The sequence below is a fragment of the Macaca thibetana genome, chromosome 2, assembly GCF_024542745.1.
Source record: "Macaca thibetana thibetana isolate TM-01 chromosome 2, ASM2454274v1, whole genome shotgun sequence".
Lineage (NCBI taxonomy): Eukaryota > Metazoa > Chordata > Mammalia > Primates > Cercopithecidae > Macaca > Macaca thibetana.
In genome coordinates, this window is record NC_065579.1 from 53,800,906 (window position 1) to 53,817,566 (window position 16,661).

At 39.3% G+C, this 16,661-nt stretch overlaps 2 protein-coding genes and 1 pseudogene across 6 annotated transcripts in view; 2 read left to right on the plus strand and 1 right to left on the minus strand.

The window, feature by feature from the left end:
* LOC126947674 (protein SET-like) overlaps positions 1-13,234 on the plus strand; it is a 42,390-nt pseudogene extending 29,156 nt beyond the window's left edge.
* MED12L (mediator complex subunit 12L) overlaps positions 1-16,661 on the plus strand; it is a 340,860-nt gene that overhangs the window by 163,256 nt on the left and 160,943 nt on the right. The gene's annotated exons all lie outside the window — the stretch shown is intronic.
* Positions 1-16,661, minus strand: part of P2RY14 (purinergic receptor P2Y14) — a 63,897-nt gene that overhangs the window by 43,184 nt on the left and 4,052 nt on the right. The window lies entirely within an intron of this gene.

Sequence of the window (16,661 nt, forward strand, 5' to 3'; positions counted from 1 at the left end):
AGAGCTCACAGCATTTCCAAACAAAAGTTTGAATTAGAGTCCTGGTTTATAGTTCTTGCCCCAGTGCATTCTTTTTCTACTCTGTTTATTCTGTTTTAAAGCTGATTCCTTTATGACGTCTCTGACTGTGTTAGTTCATCCTGCTCTGTCCTTTCTGTAATCCTTGTATTTTTCTTCTAAGTTTGGAAACCAATCCCTTTTTGGTATGTGATAAATATTTTTTTTCATGTGATACATAAAAGATTTGTAGGCACTGTGAAGTGGGGAGCTCAGGTTATTTTCTGTTTTGTTTTTGTCAACCACAGCATTCAGCTCACTGCTGGGGATATGTTGATGGGTGGGACTGGGGACACCATTGGTGGGGTTGGGGTAGCAGATCATGAGTGTGTTTCAGTTGTGAAAAGAATGAGGGCTAGTAAACTTAATGGACACGATGTTTAAAAATAAAAAAAAAAGCCACAACATCACTTTATCTAGCCTAATGAAATTGTATGGACTCTCTGTTAAGAGTCGATATAGCCAAAATGCATTATGAACTTGTGTTAACCTCTCATTTCCTTCTTAATCTAGGTCTACTAATATCTTTTTAAAACCAGTTTTTGTTGTTGTTGTTGTTGTTGTTTTTTGAGACAGGGTCTTGCTCTGTCATCCTGGCTGGAGTGAGGTGGCATGATCGTGGCTCACTGCAGCCTTAAACTCCTGGATTTAAGCAGTCCTCCCATATTAGCCTCCCAAGTAGCTGGGACTACAGGCACATACCACTGTGTCCAGCTAATTTTTAAATTTTTCATAGAGATGGGGGTCTCACAATGTTACCCTGGCCGGTCTTGAAGTGAACTCAAGTGATGCTCCTGCCGCAGTCTACCAATGTGCTGGAATTATAGACCTGAGCCACCGCACCTGGCCCTAAAGCTGGTTTTTAATGACATTTTACATAAGTACAGCTCAATGCTGACTGGCTTTATTTCCCAGTGATCACTTTTCTGAGGTTTGTAGGTATTTGGACCTAGACTTTAAAAGGTAAATAACTGTATTTATTCTTGTAAATAACTGTAATCTTTTTTTTTTCTCTTCAGAATACTGTTCCTGCCTTAGTTGTACTCAGACTAAATTATACTCAAAGCTGAGACATCTCCAGTAAAGGCAACATTTATCTTTATCTTGATGGCATCACATCCATTTTTCTGGCCTTCCAGTTTCCATCTCCCCAGACTGATTTCTTTGATGGTGTTGGGTGTGTATGGTGTCTTTCATTCTGTGTGTTGCAGGGCAAGCATGGCCTGAGGATCCCTGTGTGTTTAACAATGGAGTGTCATTGGCATTTATTTTTTTGGAGGAGAAGCATCTTGATCTTCAGGGCCATGTTTATGCATTTAATTCTGAAATCACAGGGGGTGCAATTTTATAAACTAAATTATACTCTTCCCCATTCTCTTTTGGAAATGCCCACGAATGAGACAGATTAGAGAGGTATTTTGCATGAATGAATGATGGAGAGACCAAAAAACCCCAAAAGGCAGAGGTGGAGATACATTCACAGCCACTGTTTTACACTAATATCAAGCTAGTTTCTAATCTAATAGGATATAGATGTGATAAATATTTGCAGGATTAAACTGATAGTCAAGTGTAGCCTACCTGAAACTGTGGAGGGTAGGAGGGATGGTGGCCATGGCTTGCTAGGTAATTCATGGGTAAAATAATGGAGATACAGCCATTAGTTTTCATACATTACTTCTGTTAGAGAGGTTGGTTGCTTATCTTCAGAATAAAGTAAAAATGCTGACATAACTCCTTAAGCTGGTGGTTCTCAAAGTGTGGTTCTTGGGCCTGGATCAGCATTACCTGAGAACTTGCTGGAAATGCAAGTTACCCAAGACTCCAAGACACCTCCATTCTTGAAACTCAGCCTCTGGGGAGGGGTCAAGGGGTACATGGTGTTGTTTTGTTTTGTTTTGTTTTAAAGACAGAGTCTTGCTCTGTCATCCAGGCTGCAGTGCAGTGGTGTGATCTTGGCTCACTGTAACCTCTACCTGCTGGGTTCAAGAGGTTCTTGTGCCTCAGCCTCCCGAGTAGCTGGGACTACAGGCATTTGTCACCACGCTTGGCTAATTTTTTTGTATTTTTAGTAGAGACGGGGTTTCACCACGTTGGCCAGCCTGGTCTTGAACTCCTGACCTCAAGTAATTCACCTGCCTTGGCCTCCCAATGTGCTAGGATTACAGGTGTGAGCCACTGCACTCAGCTGAAGGGGTACATGTTTTAACAAACATGTTAAAGTTTGAGAATCATTGTTAAAACAACAATTTTTAATAGCTTTGTGTTATGAATACCTTTCAGAATTTGATGAAAGTTACATAGCTAGAAAAATGTACAGACACATTTTATACATGCAGGGAATTCATGAACTCTCCTGATTAAGTCCCCTGTTATAAAGGAAACATTTTGGTTTCAGAATGTATCCCATTAGAAGTATTACATTTTAAATCATACTAGTGATAGTTTGGATTTGAGAATTTGATTATTGTTCATCTCCAGTAGCATAAGTAGCCCTGGACTGTGGTTTGCCCCCAACTTTTTGTGGGGAGCATTTGCACACTGAGGTATCTCCAGACATTAATGCTGGGCCCTGTGGTGAATGTAAAATGGTACCTGTAGGGTGGCCCTGACACCTGGTTGGCAACAGTGGGTGCCTGCTTGCTCAGCCATAGACTTTACATAGTTAAGCCTTTTGGAGGTCCCCGTGCCAGCCACAGTGAAGGGAATTTGGTGAAGCCTACGTTAAAAACTTAGTTTGTAGGCCGGGCACGGTGGCTCAAGCCTGTAATCCCCAGCACTTTGGGAGGCCGAGACGGGCAGATCACGAGGTCAGGAGATTGAGACCATTCTGGTTAACACAGTGAAATCCCGTCTCTACTAAAAAATAAAAAAAAACTAGCCGGGCGAGGTGGCGGGGCCTGTAGTCCCAGCTACTTGGGAGGCTGAGGCAGGAGAATGGCTTGAACCCGGGAGGCAGAGCTTGCAGTGAGCCGAGATCAGGTCACTGTATTCCAGCCTGGGAGACAGAGCGAGACTCCGTCTCAAAAAAAAAAAAAAAAAAAAAAAAAAAAAAAAACTTAGTTTGTATATGTATTTTTTAAATTTACTAAGGGATGCATGGGCAATGTAAATATGTTAGAAAATTCAGAAAAGTAGAAAGCAGAAAATTTAAATCACTGACAGATTTATTCTTGGGTAACCAGTTATTTTGTTGCAAATGGTAAAATGCACTAGGAAAATAACAGGAATAATAATAATACCTAAGACTGACTAAATTTTTATTGTATGCCAGATACTGTTCTAAATTCCTTATTTATATTAACTCATTAAAACCTGATAGCTTCTACATAAAGTAAGTCCTGTTAATGTCTCCTCAGTTAAATGATGGAGGGCAGTGAGGCTTGGTGAGGTTAAGCATTTTGCCCGAAGACATGTAGCTGGTAAGGATGTGAGTTGAGGCAGGGGAAGCCATAGTTCTCTAGGGCGTCTTAAACATGTACCCTCTGCTGGTCCTTAGGAGGAAGAGAAAACACTGCAATGAATGACTGTTGCGTGGGGTGGCATTGGGGAAGAGACCCATGTAGGAGTACATGGGTTGACGAGTGAGTATTAGGACATGTCTGCATGGGCGAAGTGAGTGCAGAGATGAACCAACAGCTGAGGAGTGTGCACGGGCCCTGTGCTTTTAGGATGGCCCAGCACCCTTTAGTGATTTGGCTAATCAGCCTCACCTTCAACGATCTTCCATTCCCTTGTCATCAGCATGTGAAACTGCTGAAATAATGCCGATTGAGTGGACCTTCCCAGAGTGCCTTAAACTTATGAACATCTGTTTCATTTTAAACTGGATAACATTGCATTATTATAAACATCTGGAACCAGAAGGAAATGTACAAATGTAGTGTTCACAATTTGCTATCATAGTGAGGGCTGACAGAATTATTAGTCACTGAGCCTTTAAATAACATTTGTTTGTAAAGTTGTTTTATTCTTTGGTTTTCAGTTTAATGCCAACTTGGGTCATATCAACTTTCCAAAATGTCATGAGCTTTGTGTGTTTTATCGTTAATTTAATTTTCCTTGAAATTCCCAGAACATCAAATGGAAGTTTTAAATTTTTTAAAAGTGTTATTTGAAAGAAAGAATCCAAGAACAAATTGCTTTAACATGTTCAGTGAATAAGGACTCATCTCTAAGGGATTAATGTAATACAGAGATTAAGAATGCAGGCTACAGGGTTGGAATTCCTGGATTCACATACCACACCCCACTTATCAGCTCTGTGACTCTTGGTAGAATACCTAACTCATCCGTTAACTGGAAATAATTCTCTTTATCCCATAGGGTTGTGGTAAGAATTCAGTGAGACAGTACAAAGCAGTGTTGAAGTCAGTCAGGGCTAAAGTGTGGCATAACCTTCAGTTAATGTTAGGAATTGTAGAAAGGCAGATAATGATGGACAGAGTCTTAGATCTCTTACCACCACTCCTTCCCTCTCCCCTCCCCACTTAACAGTGTATCATGGTGGCTTTTCTATTTCAGTTTTTAAAGTTCTACCTTTTTCTTTTGAGTAGTTCCACTTCATTTCATTGAAGAAAAGAATCATGACCATTTTTCTGTTACTGGACATTTGGGTTATTTCATTGTTCACTGTTTAAAGATCTCTGTACTTGTAGTTTCTTGTTCCCTCCCACATTCCCCTAAAATCTTTGAAGGTTGTGTTTTGAGATTGGTCTTCAGTACAGCTGCTGTAATTTATTTCATTATTTTGTAAGCACTTGTTTGCTGTGACATCAAAAAGAGTTTGCCCTCACTTCGCATAAAATTAAGTAATTATTGGACATGCCGTCTTTTAAATGGAAGAGCTGAACTCTTTTCAAGAGGGCAGTAGGAGTGTATTTTGTCAGTTAGGAAAGAAGAAATCGCTTAAGAGCTTTTATTGAAAACGCCTTATGGCCTGTCTCAGAAATTCAAACCTAAGCTCATTAGTTGGTTTATGATTGTGTAAAGCGCACATCTCTAAGATAACCATAACCCGGTATGGAGAGTTTTCTCATTTATAGTTGATGAGGTTTCTTTCCCCTGAAATTGTTTCTCCTCAAATTGCAGTTTAGCTTATGTATTAAAAACTGCTCAGTCATAATCAGTGCTGGGAGCAGGAGCCTCCTATGACCTTCCTGCCTGTGCCGGCGACCCCAGCCAGCTGCAAGAAGGAGCTCTAAAAACACAAACTGAGTCTTGCTACTCCCTTGCTCAGACCCACCCAGCGTGTGTGTGTGTGTGTGTGTGTGATCTCATCACACTTAGAAAACATCCAGGGTTTGGTCATGGCCTGCATGGCTCTACATGACCAGCTGGCCCTGCCAGTTCTCTGACTGTACCTCCTGTGGCCACTGCCTTGCCCTTCTCTTGTAGCCACACTGGCCTTCTTGCTCTTGCTCCTCTACTTCAAGGATACCACACCCATCTTCTGCATTTGCTCTTCTCCCTCTCTCCCTTATTTCTGTTCTGATCTCTCATCTTCCTGATGATTTCTTCCTCTCACCCTATTTTCCGGCACTCCTCATTTTGTCTTGCCTCCAGCCTGCTAGATTATTCTTCAGGGCAGAACCACTCGTTATACTGTGTGTTGCCAGCACCTAGAGCACTATCTGGCACAGTGGACGTATTCAGTTAATAATGGTTGAGTGAATGAAGGAATAAACAAAGGGGAGCTACTCATAGAATATAATGTATGATGCTGTATTTTGAGACTTTGAATAGTCATCATGGAAACTGAGTAGATCTTTTAGCTTTTCAAGTTAAAGAGGCCAGGAAAATGAAGCTGTTCACTTTATTTTTCCCAGCACAGACATGGAATTTCTGAGAATTTTTTTAAAAGCAGAAGTTTCACAGACTGATTTCTCTTTTTTGAGTATCATTATCTTCTGCTTCTTTACTCTTATATTTGTATCTTATACCATGAGAGCCTTTTCGAGTCTTTATTCTCATCTCAACTGCCCACCTGCCGGCCACTGCCATCATCCCCCCATCTCTTCTCAAATCACTGATGACAGATTTTCAGTATATTCAGGGTTTCTCCCTAAGAAAATATGCAGTATACAGCAGGCTCATTGTAAGAATATTCCTTTTTATACGGAGGAATCTGAGTGGGTTTCAAAATGTTTCTTGGGTGGCTTCTGGCAGTCCTCATAGGCCGTCTGGGGGTTTCAGGGAGATGGATGGTGTCCCCATCTCAGTCTCACCAAGAGTATATTTCTGGTTTTGTTTTATGTATTAGTAAGATTGTGTTTGTATAAAAATTTTCTCCCTGCAAATTAAAGTCAGAGCACCTATGAAATTGGAAGGCTCTCTTGGTCCTTTTCAGGGAATCACAGAAAGTCTTGGAACAGGGTCTTGTGGCCTTGAGTATTGAAGATGGCAGGCAAAGGGCATCAGTGCTGGGCAAGTCTGACTGGTTCTGGTCCAAAGAGGTATTTAATTGTTGTCTCTACCTTCAAGTTACTCAGTTACAAGAGTTCCTGAGCTACTGGCCTAGATTCGACTTGGCAGTGTGCACAGGTGCCCTTGACTTTGCTGCCGTCTTACTTTCCCCTCTTTCAGTTTCCCTTTCTCCTCAGTGCTTTTGTTTGCAGCACAACATTGTAATGGCAACTTTATGCTAACGAGGCTCCTGCCTCTGTGCGTTTGAGGAAGGCTCATCTGATTTCTGTTAAATAAGTAGATTTCCCTTCATGACCTCAATTTCCAAGGTATTCAGAATCTTCTATTAAAACGAGTACATTAACTTATCAAAGCCAAAATGTTAACAAATTTGTGAAGTATTTGAACTCTATCACTGCATGTATCTGGAAATCTCAAACAGAAGAGACTTTTAGGATCACATTTACAGTACCACCCAGATAGAAAGCAGTTTATTTTTGAGTGAACAAACGTAACATTAAACACAAGTTGCCTAGACTCTCGACATTTTAAAAATTATATTTTTACAGAAGCTGTTGTATAATAGTGCAATCCTTTTTAAAAATCCCATTTCAATTTTGACTTCCACCTTATCGTTAGCTATAAGAGATGGGGGTTGCTGTCTCATTTTCCTTGAATATTCTTTCCTATTCTAGTACCTTGAAGATTTTAAGTAAATGAAGGAGTGGATGAGCAAGTGATGTGAACTTATCGTAGAAAGGAACTCTAGCAATGGGAGGAAAGCTTTGGGACTTGGCGGCTTGGCACAGGGCAAAATAAAGCATACATGCAGGAAATAGTTAGCTGCCTGGTAAGAAGAAAGACTAGGGTCAGAACAAAAAAGTGCTGTAGATGTCCTATGAAGGAAAAACGTCCTTCTCCTGGGAAGGAATTGGTATGCTGTCATGCCCGGCGTACTGTAGGATTCTGTAACTTTTATAAACCCCCACCTTCACAGGAAGTCAATCCAGCCTCTCCTCGGGTGTTTTCAGTATGGTTTATAATGGATTTTATGGGATGTTTGGATTTACTTTATACATATTGTTGACAAATTATATCTATACTGTAAAATACAAAAGAATTTTTCCTAATTGAAAATTGTCTGGTCAGCTCATTCTAGAGTGCATTTCTTGCATGTTAGAATTTCTTACATTCTTGAAGTGAAGTTTATTTTGACTGTTACAAGAACCATTAACTAAACACTTCATGGAAGATGTGACTTATAACAGTATTCCTTACTGGGAGGTTTTTGCTTGCTTTCTTCTTTTTGACCTTTGGCTGTGAAAAGGATTGTACATTGTCATTTAGAAAGGCATAACATTAATGAACTGCTATTAAGGAAATAGTCATTGAAATACTTCATGAGAAAAGGAATTTAAGTGTATAACAATCAAATTTAAGTAGCTAATCACAAATCCCCTTTTTTCTTTAAAAAGACACAATATCAAGGTTATATGGTAATTTCTCTTTTTTCACCCTAAATTCTAACCCACTATTGATTATCTCTGAAATGTTAGCTTGTGAATCTGGATAATTGTTAAAAACAGAAAAGTGCAAGCTACAAATGAGAGCCTAGGTCCTTGCTTAGATGTAAATAGTTTTCCTATAAATTAAAACAAAAATTTTTTTTTTTTGAGACGGAGTTTCACTCTGTTGCCCAGGCTAGAGTACAGTGGTGCAATCTCGGCTCACTGCAACCTCCGCCTCCTGGGTTCAAGCTATTCTCCTGCCTCAGCCCCCCAAGTAGCTGGGATTATAGGCGCGTGCCACCACACCTGGCTAATTTTTTTTTTTGTTTTTTTTTTCAGTAGAGATAGGGTTTCACCATGTTGGTCAGGCTGGTCTCAAACTCCTGACCTCATGATCTGCCCACCTCAGCCTCCCAAAGTGCTGGGATTACAGTTGTGAGCCACCGGGCCTGGCCTCAAACATTTTTAAAGCCACCCAAATCCTATAAAATAATGCCAGTGTTTCAGGCTGTAGAAAATGTCTCTTGAGAGTGATATCTTGTAACATGTATTACTTATATATGTAAGTCAGTTTTCAACAGAGCTGCTGTGAATTACTGTTTTATGGCCTAATTCATTAAAAAGAATTGCCTAATTGTGTTGTCGAAACTTAGGCACTAAGGCAGAGTAATAAGAAAGGGAACCTTGCTAAACATGGAGTGTGTTTTGGCTGAATAATATCAAGGAAACAGCTGTCAAAATATAGTGTTTGAGAATAGCTTTTTAAAATTTCTTTGTACGTAGAGTATTTTTATCAATTGCTAAGTACTTATGAAATGCTCTATTATCCTAATTTATGAATTTCTCCAAATGCCAGTAAAATGGACAAGGGTGATTTTTGCTCTTTTCAGTCTTACGCGTTCTTAGTAAAGTCTCAAGGAAATAGCTGGAAATGCTCTATTTTAATATGCATTGGGTGGTAGTCTTTAAACAGTAGGAATAATTCTTTTTGTGTTTTGAGTTGACATGTTTTCAATACAAAGCATTAGTAAAACATTTTTTAAAGCCACCTAAATCCTATAAAATAATGCCAGTGTTTTAGGCTATAGAAAATGTCTCTTGAGAGTAATATATTGTAACATGTATTACTTATACATATATAGGTCAGTTTTCAACAGAGCTGCTGTGAATTACTGTTTTATGGCCTAATTCATTAAAAAGAATTCAGTCTATGCTAATGACATGGTAATTTTCTAACATATATACAAAGAAGAAGAAAATATGGTGAGCATACTGTTCTCCATTTTCTGTGCTGAGTTAAACTGCTATTTGTACAGAAATGAAACTGGATTATCCCTGCCCTAGTCAAGGCATGTCCTAGGGCAGGACCAATAACATCAGTTCTAAATGGAAGCTTCCGGGTTTCTCCATTTTGTCTAATTTGTGAGTTCATTCCTATTAGTGGTTTTTTAAATCTAGAATGTTACTGAGGCTGAGCGTAGACCCTTTAGTAAGCTTTGAAAACACATTTCTTCTAAGCTATAGGGCATTTATAAGTGAGTCAGCAGTGTATACAAAGCACTTGTCCTCTGCAGAGAGGTATTAACAGATGAAATGGAGGAATCAAGGAAGCAATTTAAGATGTATCATAGACCTAAAGGTAAAACTAAGACCACAAAGCTTCTAGAGGAAAACTTTATATAAAATGCCTTCCCAACCTTTGGTTGGTTTTTTAGTGTGCAAAATTTCTTAGCCACAAAGCAAAAAAAATTTAAGTTTTCTGAGCATCTTCCTGACGAGAAAAAAGAATTGTGGTCTGGTTCTTGAACTTTCCCAGCAGTGTGACCCCCAAAACCAAGACTACTTCCTGCTTTGAGACCAGAGGAGACATTGGCCTTTCCGGGCTTGCCGAAGAAGGGAGAAAAAGAACAGAAAGAAGCAATTGAATATATTGATGACGTACAAAAGGAAATACAGGCTGGGCACGGTGGTTCACGCCTGTACTCTGGGGGGCTGAGGTGGGTGGATCACCTGAGGTTGGGAGTTTGAGATCAGCCTGACCAACATGGAGAAACCCCATCTCTACTAAAAATACAAAATTAGCCAGGCATGGTGGTGCATGCCTGTGATCCCAGCTACCTGGGAGGCTGAGGCAGGAGAATCACTAGAACCCGTGAGGTGGAGGTTGCAGTGACCTGAGATAGCACCATTGCACTCCAGCCTGGGCAACAAGAGTGAAACTCTGTCTCACAAAAAGAAAAAAAAAAAGAAAAAGAAGAAATTCAGAGACTTAATGAACAAGCCAGTGGGGAGATTGTGAAAGCAGAACAGAAATATAACAAATTCTGCCAACCATTTTTTGGAACAGGTCAGCATCGATTGCCCAAATCTCAAATTTTTGGGTAACAGCATTTGTCAGCCATCCACAAGTGTCTACATTACTTGGGGAGGAAGACAAAGAGGTACTGTATTATTTGAAGAGTTGAAGTGACAGAATTTGAAGGTATTAAATCAGGTTACAGAAAGATTTTTATTTTGATGAAAATCTTTAGTTTGAAAATAAAGTTATCTCCAAGGAATTTCATCTGAATGAGAGTGGTGATCTATTTTCAGAGTCCACTGAAATCAAATGGAAATCTGGAAAGGATATGATGAAAAAGTTCCAGTCAAATGCAGAGTAAAGTCAGCAGGAAGAGGCAGCACGAAGAACCAGAGAACTTCTTTACCTGGTTTACTGACCGTTCTGATGCAGGTGTTGTTGAGTTAGGAGAGGTCATCAAAGATAATATTGGCCAAATCCATTACAGTACTACTTGGCTTTCAATATGGATGATGAAGAAAGGGAAGGAGATGAAAATGATGAAGAAGGATGGGAAGATATTGATAAAGAAAGGGGATAAGGATGAAGGTGAAGAAGATGAAGATGATGAAAGGGAGGAAAGAAAGGGGGATGAAAGAGACAATGACTAATAGAACACTGATAGGTTCCAACTTTCCTTTTTAAAAATTTTCTCCAGTTCCTGGGAGCAAACTATGTGTGTGTGTGTGTGTGTGTGTGTGTGTGTGTGTGTGTGTGTGTGTGTGTGTGTGTGTGTGTTTTCTCTTGGGCTCGGTTGCCTTGTTCTTGAGGTCTCTTTTCTCTACACCATGGTTCTCAACTTATTTGGGGGGAAAATAACTTGAGCAGAATACAATGGGGAAAGGATCTCTAACTCCTTTCTGTTCCAAATTCATTTTTACCCCTTCTTGTCTGAACAAAAACTGTATGGATTCAATACCACTGAACTCTGTGGGGAAAAAAGAAAAACCTCCTTTCGCTCTGCTGGAAGTTGGATGGCGCTAAGCCCGTGTGTAGTAGTGCACAGAATTTTAGCACTTTTCTTCCTTTCTCTGTGTATTAGGCTCAGAACACTGTGTCTTTGTGTGAATATGGATAGTTAGCAGTTGCCAACGTGTATCTGTCTACTTTCTCTTGTTTAAAAAAAAACAACAAAAAATGGGGCCATGTAAAGTCAGCAGAGGGTGAGTTTGAGATGTCTGGGTGGGTTAAGCGTGTATTTTGACAACATGGCTTTTCCTTTGGAATATTTAATTGTGATGTTTATTGGACATCCTTGCAGTTTAACATGACATGTTTAAAGTAAGTTTTCTCCTAATGATGACTCTTGCCCTGCCACTTGATGGGACAATCTGCAGAACCTGCAGGATATTATTTAGAATTCACATTCTCTATTGTACTTTCGTTCCTGTCCATTTTAAAGTTTTATTTTTATTTTACTGGAAAGGAAAGATGACACTTAGTTTTAAATGTTAAAAGTGTACAAGTCGCTTTGTTAGAATAAAACTAAATGTGTACACATACCCCAAAACCAAAACAAAAACCCCAAATTTAAAACTTTAATTTTTTTTTGTAGACACCATTAAGAAAATGAAGGCAAGCCGTAGATTGGGGAGTAAATATTCACAAAAATATCTCTGTTAAAGGCTCAGACTGTTTAAATAATTTTCATTACTCTGTAATGAAAAAACAAACTCAGTTTCTTAAAAAAATGCCGAAAAGATGCAAACAAATATTTTACAAAGGAAGCTGTTTGGTCAAGGAGCACATGAAAAGATTCTCAGCCTCATTTGTCAACAGGGAAATACAAATTAACAATAAGGTAGTACTTTCACCTATTAGAATGGAAAAAAAAAACTTGACAATGTCAAGAATTGACGAGGAAATAGAATAATTGAGACTTTGGTATATTTTTGGTTGGAGTGTAAAATAGTAAATCTACTTTGAATAATAGGTCACTTCTTATCAAGTTAAACATGTTGCTTCCTTGTGACCTTATAATTTCACTCCTAGGTGTTTACCCAGGAGAAATGAAAGTGTATGCCCGTAGAAAGACTTACATTAGAATATTCATAGCAACTTTTTTCACAATAGCCAAAAGTTGGGAACAACCCAAATGCTCATCAACAGATTAAAATGGGTGAACAAATTGTGGTATACTCATAGAATAGAATACCATGTGGTGATCCAGAGGGTGATACATGCCAACAATATAGATAAATCTCAAAACATGGCTGAACAAAACAAGTTAAATCTCAAAACATGTTGAACAAAACAAGTCAGACACAAATGACTATGTACCTTGTGATTGCATTTCAGTGTAGTTCTAATACTGGTAAAACTAAGCTCTAATGAGAGAAATTAGGAACGTAGATGGCTGTGCCTAGAAAAGAGAATGATTAAATTTTTGTGATGGAAATATTATTTATCTTAATTGAGGTGGTGATTATATGGTGTCAAACCTTGTTGAATTGTACACTTAAAATCTAATTTTCATTTATTGTATGTGGTTTATACCCCAGTATAAATTAGTGAGGGGAAAAAGTCAAAGGCATAAAACTTGCTCTTGAAGCAATACGGATGTTGAGCATACACAGAGCAGATTGTAATGTGTGTGTAAATGGTATAGGATGCTTGAGAGAGGGCAGAAATGGCAGGGAGTGTGTACCGCATGAGCTTGCAGGAAAAGGCAAGATAAACAGAAAAGGCTTTCTGGACAATAGATGGTTTGTGCTGTGTTTTGAAGATGCAAAGAGGTAAATGTTTTTAGGACTTGGGGAGAAGATTTCTCAAATAGGGTCAAGGTTTCTCAAGTCAAGAGGTCAAGATAAAAATAAAACAGGACATGTTTTTGGGCCAATAAACATAAATTGAAGTAGTTTTCCTACTCAGTGTATCATTCCAATAGTGTCAGTCTATCATTTCCCATATATAAGTATCATGTCCCTCTTTCTTTCTTTTTTTTTTTTTTTTTTTGAGACGGAGTCTCGCGCTGTGTCACCCAGGCTGGAGTGCAGTGGCGCGATCTCGGCTCACTGCAAGCTCCGCCTCCCAGGTTCACGCCATTCTCCTGCCTCAGCCTCCGAGTAGCTGGGACTACAGGCACCCGCCACCACGCCCGGCTAGTTTTTTGTATTTTTAGTAGAGACGGGGTTTCACCATGTTAGCCAGGATGGTCTCGATCTCCTGACCTCGTGATCCACCCGCCTCGGCCTCCCAAAGTGCTGGGATTACAGGCTTGAGCCACCGCGCCCGGCCTCATGTCCCTCTTTCAAGACTCATCTTCATTCTGCTTCTGTTCTCCACGTGCACCAGCACACAGTGGTTTTTCCTCCCCTCAAAGTCCCATTTTTTAACTTATAAATTAAAAGCGCCATTTAATTTTTCTTAGATTATATCCTGTTTTTCAGTGTTATCTTCTTACAAAGTGCATACTCAGGAGAGGTAGTTTGTCCTCTGCCACAAGTAAAATGTTGAGTATACAACCACATTCTGGTTAAGATTTGGTGGGTAGAGGTTGACAGATGTGCAGGAGGTGGGGACATCTGTGGATATGGACTGAAGTGTGGAGTTGTAGATTTTCTTCTTTGTATGAGGGTTAATGGCTCTAATGTTTTGGCTCTCAACTATGTACCAAGCATGATAACTCTTACAGTCATTCTTCTAGGTAGATATTTTTGTTCTGTTTTCTACAGATGAGTCAACTGAGCAGGGAGAGGTTAAGGAACACACTGGAATTTTGAATGCAAGTTGAGTATCTCTAATCCCAAAATCTGAAGTCTGAAATGCTTCAATATCCGAAACTTTTTGAGGGCTGACATGACTTTCAAAAGAAATGTTCACTGGAGCATTTCAGATTGGGGATGCTCAACGGCTAAGTATAATGCAAATATTCCAAAATCTGAAAAAATCTGAAATCTGAAACACTCCTGATCCAAAGCCTTTGGATCAAGGAATATTCAACCAGTATATCTCTTTGGCTTCCTTTGTTCTTATAGTCATCAGAGCACCACACTATGTTACTGGGGAAGAAGAAGATGATGGCAATGACAGCAATAAACATTGATTGTGGTTTTTTTTTTTTGAGAAGGAGTCTTACTCTGTCGCACAGGCTGTAGTGCAGTGATGCGATCTCAGCTCACTGCCACCTCTGCCTCCCGGGCTCAGGCAATTCTCTTGCCTCAGCCTCCTGAGTAGCTGGGATTACAGGCACACACCACCATGCCCGGCTAATTTTTGTATTTTTTTTTTTTTTTTTTTAGTAGAGACGGGGTTTCACTATGTTGGCCAAGCTGGTCGCGAACTTCTGACCTTGTGATCCGCCCGCCTCAGCCTCCCAAAGTGCTGGGATTACAGGCATGAGCCACCACCCCTGGCCTGATTCTGTTTTTATGCCAATTACTGTTCTGGGCAATTTATGTATGTAACTCATTTAATCTCCATAACTTAGGAAAATGATGTATAGAGTTAAGTGACTTTATTAAGGTTGTATCAGAATAAGTGGTAGAGTCAAGATTTGAAGCCAGAAAGTCTGATTCTAGAATGCACACTTTTCATTATTATGCTATATACTACTTGGCATTGTATACGTAGGGACTGGTTGTCTTCCTTAGAACAAGGCATATACTGTTTCTTAATTGGGGTAGGAGTGGATTTAAATAAAACTTGGTGATGCAGACTGTTGTTTTCAAACCATATTTAGTTAGTTATTTAAGACCCTCATTTTTGTCCATTCATATAACATTTATTGAAAATTTCACTGTGTTATGAGGCTAAGACAGAGTCTGTTCTTTTGAGGGCCTTTAAAGTCTAGGAGTGGGTCTGGATTTTTTAAATCACGTGGCTTCTAAAGCATTTTAAAATTCTCACGCTACTTGAACTAAACAGAGAAACTGGATTTGACTGGCACTGTGCTGAAGTCATGGCTCCTGAAGGAAAATTGGTGCAGGTATCTAATGAACCAACCCATACTCAGAAAAAAGGCCTTGCTGCCCCAAAGCCAAAAGATTAAGCAATGAATGTGCACTTTGTATTTAAAATTAAAATAATGTATTTAAGGTTTCTAAAAATAATTCCTACTTAACCTGTATTTTTCCTTAACCAACTTGCCTCAGTAGTACCAGTTATAAGGACAGCTGCTGTGTATCAAACTCAGTGATAACAGGGACAAATGGTCTGACATCTTAGGTTTTCTTTTTATCTCAGACCATATCCTCCCTCTTCCTTTTTTCACTTCTATAAAGGTAGTGCTTATAGGCATATTTATAGTGGGGAAAGAGGCAGTGAAATCCTTGTGCAAAAACATAGGTAGGCAGTTTTAGGGGCCAGGAGAGAAAGAGCATTCAACACTAAAGGCCACCTCCTAGGACATTTAACTGAACTAAGTATCGTTTTTCATATTCTATTTTTGTCATCTGTACATGCAGGACTATCAGTTCCCAGCTGGATTAAGGTTAGGGATTTGGATCTGGTCAGTAAATGACTTCTGATGAGATAGGAATCGTCTCCAAATCCCCATTAAGGAAATAAAAATGTAATCTTATAATATGCCCAAAGATTGTTGTCATAACTGAATGACTATTAATTCCTAGGACTGATGATGTTAAGGTTTGTTGATGTGTCTGTTAGAATGTAAGCTACAAGAGGCCCAGAACCTTTTCATCACACCATCCCTACTATCCTAGAATGTTGGCTGCCTCATGGTAAGGAATCAGTGTTGAATGAATAAATGACTGAAATATCTCTAGAGTGAGAAGGGAATTTCATTCATCATCTGTAGCAGGATGGAAATGTTCTTAGATGAAGCCTTGTATGAGCTCTCCTGCCAACCTTTGACCTTAGGGCTGGACTCACTAAGAAGATTGCATCAGCAACAGGTGAGTTCTTTCCAGCCAGGTATCTCTCCCACTATAGAAGGTGGCACATTTCCCATCTGCTTGGTATAAATGGCTCCTAGAGTCTAGAGGCTTTGAGTGATGTGATGAAAATAAGTGTGTATGATCCTGGAAAGTTTCGAGGATCAGATTTTCTTTTTTCCAAGTGATCACACCACAAGTGTACGGATTGCTTTGGGTCAAACCTCAGAAGTCAAATAATTGATTTTTTCCTCTTTTCTTTGATACCTTAACCTCAACAGCAGATGTCATATAATTGGGTAGAAGCCACCACAACTCTCTGCCTGTTCTCTGAATGATGAGGGGTCAGAACATGATATCTAAGGCCTTTGATGTTTTTCAAAAACAACAGATGGGAAGTTTCAGTGAAGAATAAAAAGCTAGCAATTTAATTTATACCGAGTAAAGACAAAAATTTCAAAGGAATTTAATCAGATCTAAAAACATATGACCAGTATTTCACTTTGACTTTAAAAGAAC